Source organism: Gymnoscopelus braueri (assembly GCF_963280865.1).
Source record: "Gymnoscopelus braueri genome assembly, chromosome: 7".
Classification (NCBI taxonomy): Eukaryota; Metazoa; Chordata; class Actinopteri; order Myctophiformes; family Myctophidae; genus Gymnoscopelus; species Gymnoscopelus braueri.
Genome location: NC_137608.1, coordinates 2615458 through 2624335, shown reverse-complemented (window position 1 = coordinate 2624335; position 8878 = coordinate 2615458). Strand labels below are relative to the sequence as shown.

The following is an 8878-nucleotide window of genomic DNA, read 5'->3' as shown; positions in this document are numbered from 1 at the left end:
GCATCCCTATTCTGGGGGGAACATTAGCCGAAAATAGCATACGAGCTTGTAGATCTGCTATTTTCGGCAAAGAGGTTTTGTGTACAGGGAAAAAAAGAGCAGGTCAAAGCTCAAGTTTACAAAGTATTGAGGGTTTTAAGTGGGTAAATGTCTGAAAACACACATTTAACATGAATCCAGTATGTAGCGGGGGGTCCCTGCTCCATCTCTCTCTCAGCTAAGGGGTCCTTGGCCTGAAAAATGTTGAAGACCTCTGATATACCCAATAAAGCTTTTAACTGGGTGCCCTGCAAGCCATAGTGTGCAGACTATTATTTTAGAATATTTAGTCAATTAATGCCCTACTTTGACATACAAGAGCTGGCTAAGTATCATAAGTGTCCTTGAGCAAGACACTGAACCCCTACTGCTTCCGATAGTAGGTTGGTGCCTTGCATGGTTTCCCTCCGCCATCGGTGTGTGAATGGGTGAATGTGAAGTACATCGTACAGCGATTTGAAGGGCCGGAAAGACTATAAAGCCATTAAATGCATAAATGCAGTCCATTTATCTGTGCACAAGATGTAACAACATAAAACAACCTTGAACCATGAGTTTAAGTAGCAAAAACAGTGAATCCACAAGCTCACAACGCATAGCGACAGAATGTGATCTTATAGATCTGCCATTTAAAAAAAAAATTAAAGCGAAAGTGGTCAAGTGTGTCTGTGGGTTTAAAAAATATTTAACCAATGAAAAGAGCTTGTGACTAAATACTACATTGGAACACAGGTTCTTTTTCCCCATTTCCTGAAAATGAAACAGTTTTAGACATGCAAGGTTTCTGTTTCACGGCTTGATAAAGCTGAGGAGCCCACAAAGACAAGAAGACCACTTCATTCTGTTGTTGATTGCAGTCCGTTTCTTTAGCCCCCACCACCACTTTCGACCTGAAGCCTGTTTGAAGTGATCGGTCATGGCGCTGTTGACTTGATGCTTTGTAGCATGTACATGTAGTCCCAATGGCTTCTGCAATGAAAAAACAAACAAACAAAAAAACATCAACAGCAAATATACTGTAGATGTCGCGTAGTACAGACAAGAAAAAAAAATCCTTCATGACTATACATCTTATCAATCACATGTGTACACCGTGAAGAAGCAATCAACAGATAACTCTTCCACTGACAGAATGGATGGCTGTCTTTCTTTTTAAGATATTTTTGGGGGCTTTTTCTGCCTTTATTGATAGGAAAGTAGACTGACAGGAAACGGGGAGAGAGATGGGGGGTGACACACAGCAAAGGACCACTAGGCCAGCGGGCGCCCCAGCGGCTGTCTTCCTTAAGGCGCTCTTCCCATGTTGTAAAACAAAAAAGGCTTGCACACTGTGGGCTCCTGTTGCAAAGTGCTTCATTGCACCCGAGTGCTGCTGTGACGTTTCAGGCTTTCGCCATTCTCCCGTTTAAGGAGAAGAGCATATGACCACCTCGTCGTGGAAGCCTCCCAATATGGTGTTATATACACCAGTGGTTCTCAACCTTTTCAGGCCGTGACCCCCCAAAATGATCATATTTGAACGGGACCCCCTCACCCTGATAAGCACTTGGAATGTAAGGAGTTGAGGCATTCAATTTAGTTTGACTCGGTTCCACAGATAAATATTGTGAAAATAGCAGATCTACAAGCTCAAAATGCCTCGCGTTGCGAGGCGTTGTGAGCTTGTATATCGGCTATTTTCACAATTTTGTTATATTAGGCTATTTGACAATTTGGCCAATGTTTTACCCGTTTATGGTATAGTTTGATGCAGTAATGGTCCCCCCCAAAATCATGTGGGGACCCCCCTGGGGATCCCGACCCACAGGTTGAGAACCACTGATATACACCAATATGGTGTTAGTTAAAGCCTTGCATCTCTTCGATGCCATCACTGCAACACCAAATCCATTGTGCCGAAAATAGCTGATCTACAAGCTCACAACGCGTTGCAACACGACATGTTGTGAGCTATAGATCGGCAACTTTCACAGATGGTTTGTCTATTATGACGTGTCCAGAATAGGGACTATAGGGTTAATGTGGCTAAAATGTACCTTGTGCAGTCTTCACTCTTTGCTGTAAAGGAATATGGCCCCAATGTTGAATACAAAATACAGTTTAACACTTTCCAGCTCTACAGATTGTTAGCCCTGTGCCGTTTTCTTCAAGAGGGCCTAGAGCATATTTAGTTTTTGGCCTGATAATGCATGTGAGAAAACGAATGAACAAAAACAGTCAACATAAACAATATTTTAATATATACATATAGATACCTTGTGCTTGTTCTGGCTCTTGATGTGCAGTAGAGAGTACTTTCAAGATCTACAGCGGAAAACACAATGAAATAAATTCAATGTTATGTGGTTTGACATTTATACTTATAGCTGCTGTAAAGATTGACATTACGGTATCAAGCTATTTTGATTGATTGAATACATTTCTGGTGTCAAGCTTAGAAGACTTGTCTAGGACCAGTTGCAAATTGCAGACAGGTGCTCTTTATGGCGGTTTTGAAGGAGGGTACGGAGTCTCACTTTTTGATGGGTGTTGGTAGGGCATTCCACATTTTGGTGGCATAACAGAACAAATTTAACCCCAAGTTTGTGCCGAATCTGGGTTGAACGAGTTCAGTGGAGCTCCTTCTGGTGTTGTCCCTGCATGTGTCTCTCACGTTGTTGAAGCAGTTAGACAGGTACATGGGCTCAATGATCCCTTGAGTATCTTTAAGATCAGGCCCATTGCAAGTTGCTGTACTCTGTCCTCTACCCTGAGCCATCCTGCGAACAGCCTTTTTGCATGTAGTTTAAGCGCAAGGGGGCGGGTGGCGGGTGGGGAGAGAGCCTGGCGACGCGAGCTATGTTAGTGCTATGTTAGTGCGTCCTGACTCTTCTAATGTAGAGGAAAGAAGTCCCCGCCCGCGTGCCCGGCTGCCCGCCCAATAGGGGAAGCCTCGCCCCTTCGGGGGGTTAGGCGAGTCCTAGGTGTGAGGTTTAGTAGTAACCTGATCAGTTTGTTTGGGAGTTAATCAACATAGCCTTTCTTTAAGTATACCTGGTGTTGAGGTGTGGGGAGGGGCTGTCACCAGCATATTTGACATGGCCGGCATGTACCTGGGAGGACACTTATTCTATATGTACAGTGGAATACAGTCTTCATAATTGGCTACAATGAGGACACGTTGAATAAAAAAAGATACAAATTGAAAACTTACATTTAGGTGTCTGGTGTTGGCTGAGCTGCTCTCAAGTCCCCTCATGCCGTGGTCGCCTGCCGCTAGCTGCATATCCTTGGTCTTCTCTGGTCATATGTCTCGTTTATAGATCACAGAATCAGTACCAACAGCCATCAGACAAAAATCTTAAGGCACCAAGCATGACACACAATAACAGATAAATGTCAGTATTAACAGATGAAATGAACATATGGTACTGGTTGCTGTGTTTCTCTGTACCTTTATCAGTCTATTTTTAAATAAACATTTGTTTATCATTCAATTAGTTCTTTTTTGTCAAGAAACATCTGTTTTTTGGTTAGTTTTTACACACACACACACACACACACACACACACACACACACACACACACACACACACACACACACACACACACACACACACACACACACACACACACACACTAGCTTATTAAAAACGGCTTAGGTGGTAGGGATCATAAGTCAATCAAGATAGCCTTTCTTTAAGCACAGTATACCTGGTGTGGAGAGGGCTGTCAACAGCACAACAGTGACATGCTGGCATGGCCAGCATGTTACCTAGAGAGGATAATTATTACAAATGTACAGTGGAATAGATAGTCTTCAGTCTTCAGCTACAAAGAGGACACCATTGAATAAAAAAGCATCAAAATTAAAAACTCACATTCAGGTTGTTGGGATACAAGTCTCAGAAATGTCTGGTGTTGGCTGAGCTACTTAAAAAGAAGATGGGAGGCCTCGACGATCTTTACTGCACGTCTCTCCCCATCTCTCACATCTTTTTTCCTGTCCTTCTCCACTATACCTATAAATAAAGTCAGAAAAGACCCCAACAAAAATCTTTTAAAAAAGATGGGAAAAGAAAAATGGAACACTTGGCAATACAACAAAGGTTTACAATTGAACAAAGTTTACATTTTGATGTGTCAATATAAGTAGTGATGGTCCATTGTGGAACCTTGGGCCGTCAACCTTTACTTTATAGAGTGCAGTCAGAAGACAGGCCTTGATAGCCACAGCGTTGATATACTGAATGTAATAGATAAGAACTTCAGAATTCTCCAGGCGCTCAACCGAACGCTTGTTTGCATGCAGACTTAGATGTGGAGCGAATTGCCTTCGTGATATATCAGGTCGTATTGTTTTAATATCATTAATTTGCTGTTCTTTTATTCACATAGTATAGAGGGAATCTCCCTTGTTTGTCAATAAAGATGCCTTGCGCATGTAAACGGTAATTTCTGTGTATGTCGTCTATAAACTGGACTTTAGGGTTTTATTGAACCAAGAGTGACAGGTCTGCCACGGCACAACAGCTGGTGACCCCGACCGTGACCCTGTCCAGTCCAGACGACCGCTGGATCCATAAGATCCAAATAACAATTCGCCCATACACTATGTGCTACAATTCCTTGGGGCCCCAGGAAGGGTACACACGGTACTATATGTGAATTGTTTTATATCAAATTTAGGTCAATTGTTAAAGATAATGTGTAAATATGATTGCATGCATGTGAAGTCACCACTGAACAGCAGATTGAATGACCTTTGTGTTTAATACTTAGGCTCTGTACTTCCTATACCCCATGATGTCCTGTTAGCGTGGCTGGGTGGACCGAGTTGATCCTCCCAGCAAATGTCTCTCTGTACTCTATGATCCTATAGTTTACTGAGACACTACATTGTCTCTCTGTATTCTATGATCCTATAGTTTACTGAGACACTACTCTGTCTCTCTGTACTCTATGATCCTATAGTTTACTGACACACTACACTGGTTGAGTTTGCACGGCTCTCTATTCAGCTAACCACGCCGGGTCCATAAGAGAAGATAGCGTGCAGCCTAAGTTGTCTCGTCACATGTCGTTGTTTGTATTTGTTTGTTTGTTTGTTTTGTCTTGTATGTAACGAACAAGGTTTAGACTCGACCGAGTGAAGGTTTAGACTTACAGTGAAGTCTTGAAAAAAATATACACTGCGACCGAGTGAAGGTTTAGACTTACAGTGAAGTCTTGAAAAAAATATACACTGCGACCGAGTGAAGGTTTAGACTTACAGTGAAGTCTTGAAAAAAATATACACTGCGACCGAGTGAAGGTTTAGACTTACAGTGAAGTCTTGAAAAAAATATACACTGCGACCGAGTGAAGGTTTAGACTTACAGTGAGGTCTTGAAAAAAATATACACTGCGACCGAGTGAAGGTTTAGACTTACAGTGAAGTCTTGAAAAAAATATACACTGCGACCGTTTGTTTGTTTGTTTGTTTTGTCTTGTATGTAACAAAGTTGGTGAGGTTAGGGGGTAGGCTCCCCAATCCCTTGCCAACAACAGGCGGCAGCAGGGTCGCAAGGCTCCCAGAGCACGTTAAAGACGTTATATAGTGCTGGGGAGAGACTGAAGGGCCCCCGTGTTCTGTCAAGGATGAATCAACATCCTAGCTGTGTTTTCCGTCTAGTCGGTGTGCCGACTGCCGCTCTCTCCTAGGGTTGGCAGCACATGGTGCGTGGATGACAGTCCACACCTAACCGGACGGGAGTGCGTGACTCACCGGTTACAGGCAAGGCGGGTGAAAACGGTTAAAATTCTGGTTCCCGTAGCCAAGCGGGGCCAGGACAAGACCGTCGGTTTCCTGCCTGGGGCACCAACCACGCCTACGGGTAAGGGATCGCTATCGACTGGGTCACCCGCCGGTCGGATCGCAAAAAGCATTAATTCCATGGCGTGCTCCCCGACAGGAGGCGGGTGTGGTCGCTGCGTTCGGCTCAATGTACAGTCAGGCCATCACAAGCTGAAAGCGACCGCCGGAGTGCTACAGTTACTAAGCGAGTGATGCTCCTGTGATCGGTGGGCTTTGAAAAGAAGACGCCGGGAAGCAGGAGACTTGAACTCTCTATCCAGGGTGACCTGGGTGTAGACCTCAAGTGGAAAGGGGTCTAGCCTGGGACTGCGCCCCGGTGGGGAGGTTCGAAAGACTTAAGTGGTCGTTAACCTTCCATTTCTCTGAAACAGGTCATGGGTTGCAGAAGAGAATTGTACAATTTTGTACAGCCCGAGAATAATGTCAATTGACCTGTGCATAAAGCACAGGAAAGTTGTTTTGTTGTGTTTCCAATTACATGTTGCACACAAAGATATGTGCTGTTGTGTATGTCAAAAAAGGTGGAATGAAAATTAACTAACTTATTAACTTTAAGTGCAACCCAATATCAATTTGATTGAATAATTATAGATGAGTCTTTGAACCATTTTACATTTAGTGAAGGTAAAGGAGGGTGGCACCCTGGCCTCTGCACATTCCTATGCTGTGTGCCCTGCCGGGTGTCAGGTCAAGGAGGGAAATAATATAATAGCATATTGATATTGAGATACATAGTATAATGTTAAGTGACTAAAGTGACTTGTAGAAACTTTCATGTCGAAGTGTTGTAATGTTGCCGTTAATTTTTGTTAACTTTCATGTCGAAGTGTTGTAATGTTGCCGTTAACTTTTGTTAAATGAATGTGCTTGAGGTTAGGGGGTAGGCTCCCCAATCCTTGAGCACAACAGGCGGCAGCGGGGTCGCAAGGCTCCCAGAGCACGTTAAAGACGCATTTATAGTGCTGGGGAGAGACTGAAGGGCCCCCGTGTTCTGTCAAGGATGAATCAACATCCTAGCTGTGTCTCCGTCTAGTCGGTGTGCCGACTGCCGCTCTCTCCTAGGGTTGGCAGCACATGGTGCGTGGATGACAGTCCACACCTAACCGGACGGGAGCGCGTGACTCACCGGTTACAGGCAAGGCGGGTGAAAACGGTTAATATTCTGTTTCCCGTAGCCAAGCGGGGCCAGGACAAGACCGTCGGTTTCCTGCCTGGGGCGCCAACCACGCCTACGGGTAAGGGATCGCTATCGACTGGGTCACCCGCCGGTCGGATCGCAAAAAGCATTAATTCCATGGCGTGCTCCCCGACAGGAGGCGGGTGTGGTCGCTGCGTTCGGCTCAATGTACAGTCAGGCCATCACAAGCTGAAAGCGACCGCCGGAGTGCTACAGTTACTAAGCGAGTGATGCTCCTGTGATCGGTGGGCTTTGAAAAGAAGACGCCGGGAAGCAGGAGACTTGAACTCTCTATCCAGGGTGACCTGGGTGTAGACCTCAAGTGGAAAGGGGTCTAGCCTGGGACTGCGCCCCGGTGGGGAGGTTCGAAAGACTTAAGTGAGACTTATGGCAGAGTGACCATTACAGAGACACTTCAGTGATAAATACAGTCCAATGCATACAGAGATCAAAGACTCACCATCAAACCCCCACCCAATTTTTTTTAGATAAAGGAGGGACACTACACATTTAATCTGAATAGTACCAATATCACTCTCAGCCAGACAGGAACATACAGTACCATGCATCACGGGGATTAATCAGATGGAGTATTCTTTAGTGACAGATGTAGTATTGAGAGACCAAACAGAGAGATTTTTACACAGCCCTACATCTATGCTGCCCAAGGCCACTGAACGACCCCAGAATACATAATAATTTTGATTTTGATTTTGATAGTAATGTTGGGGGACGTAATCTGATTGTAGCGATCTCCCTGGCAGCTTTAGGCACATTAAATATAGGCTGTCTTGCCCTTCGCAAATGGCAAGTGATAAGAGAGCAGTGACAGAGTGATCCCAATACACACCACAGAAACATTATATTGCCACCTGGGCCCCCATGCTGAACTTGACGAAGAACACCCCTGCACGATATCTACGCCCCGACTTTTGACCTCAAGGAGGGTACGGATCTGACTGGTGCTTGGGGGTTGGGGCCCCTGTGTATAATACGGGGGGCTCCGGTCTCAGGCCCCAGGAGGGTACGGACCCGGGGGCTCGGGAGTGGGACCTCCGTCTCTTAGCTCATTCAGTGCCAAGTACATTTGTTAATGGCACTGGATGGGTTGGGGGGGGGGGCTAGTCTTGGGCTCTGTCGGAACCTCCTCCTCCGGGCTCGGAAAAGTGACCACCTCAACCAGAGGAATTGGAGAAGAAGAAACAAAAATGCATACATTTTACAAGAGAAAATAATAATAAACATGTTAGAATAGTTGCTTCAAAAGGAAAAAACTCAGTGGGAGTGCCCCACTGAGGGACCCTAAGTCTAGTAATACACTTATTGGAATCAAATGACAAATGTTGTGTGATTGTCCCCATTAAGAGCTCATGTCCAGATGGTAGGTTTGGGACTGCCCCAGCCTAGTTCAGAGTTTCCCCTTCAAAGAAAAGGGTTTTCCTCGGCTCACATGACTCAAAAAGAAAAAATGGGACCCGATTTTTTAAAAACATGCAATATGTTATGCTAAATGATAATTGCTATAAAGTACTGTTTAGATTTTAATCTTGTGTTGTTGTGGGTACTAAATTCGTACCCAAGGAGGGGTTGATGGTCCATTGTGGAACCTTGGGCCGTCAACCTTTACTTTATAGAGTGCAGTCAGAAGACAGGCCTTGATAGCCACAGCGTTGATATACTGAATGTAATAGATAAGAACTTCAGAATTCTCCAGGCGCTCAACCGAACGCTTGTTTGCATGCAGACTTAGATGTGGAGCGAATTGCCTTCGTGATATATCAGGTCGTATTGTTTTAATATCATTAATTTGCTGTTCTTTTATTCAC

At 44.6% G+C, this 8878-nt stretch overlaps 1 long non-coding RNA gene across 1 annotated transcript; it reads right to left on the bottom strand.

Moving 5' to 3' along the window:
- Positions 1–810: 810 nt before the first annotated feature.
- Positions 811–3565, bottom strand: LOC308088705. The gene is made up of 3 exons (XR_013933461.1): positions 3233–3565; positions 2295–2343; positions 811–1008 (listed from the first exon to the last, which is right to left on the bottom strand). It is a non-coding gene; the product is annotated as an uncharacterized lncRNA (long non-coding RNA).
- Between the last annotated feature and the right edge of the window lie 5313 nt (positions 3566–8878).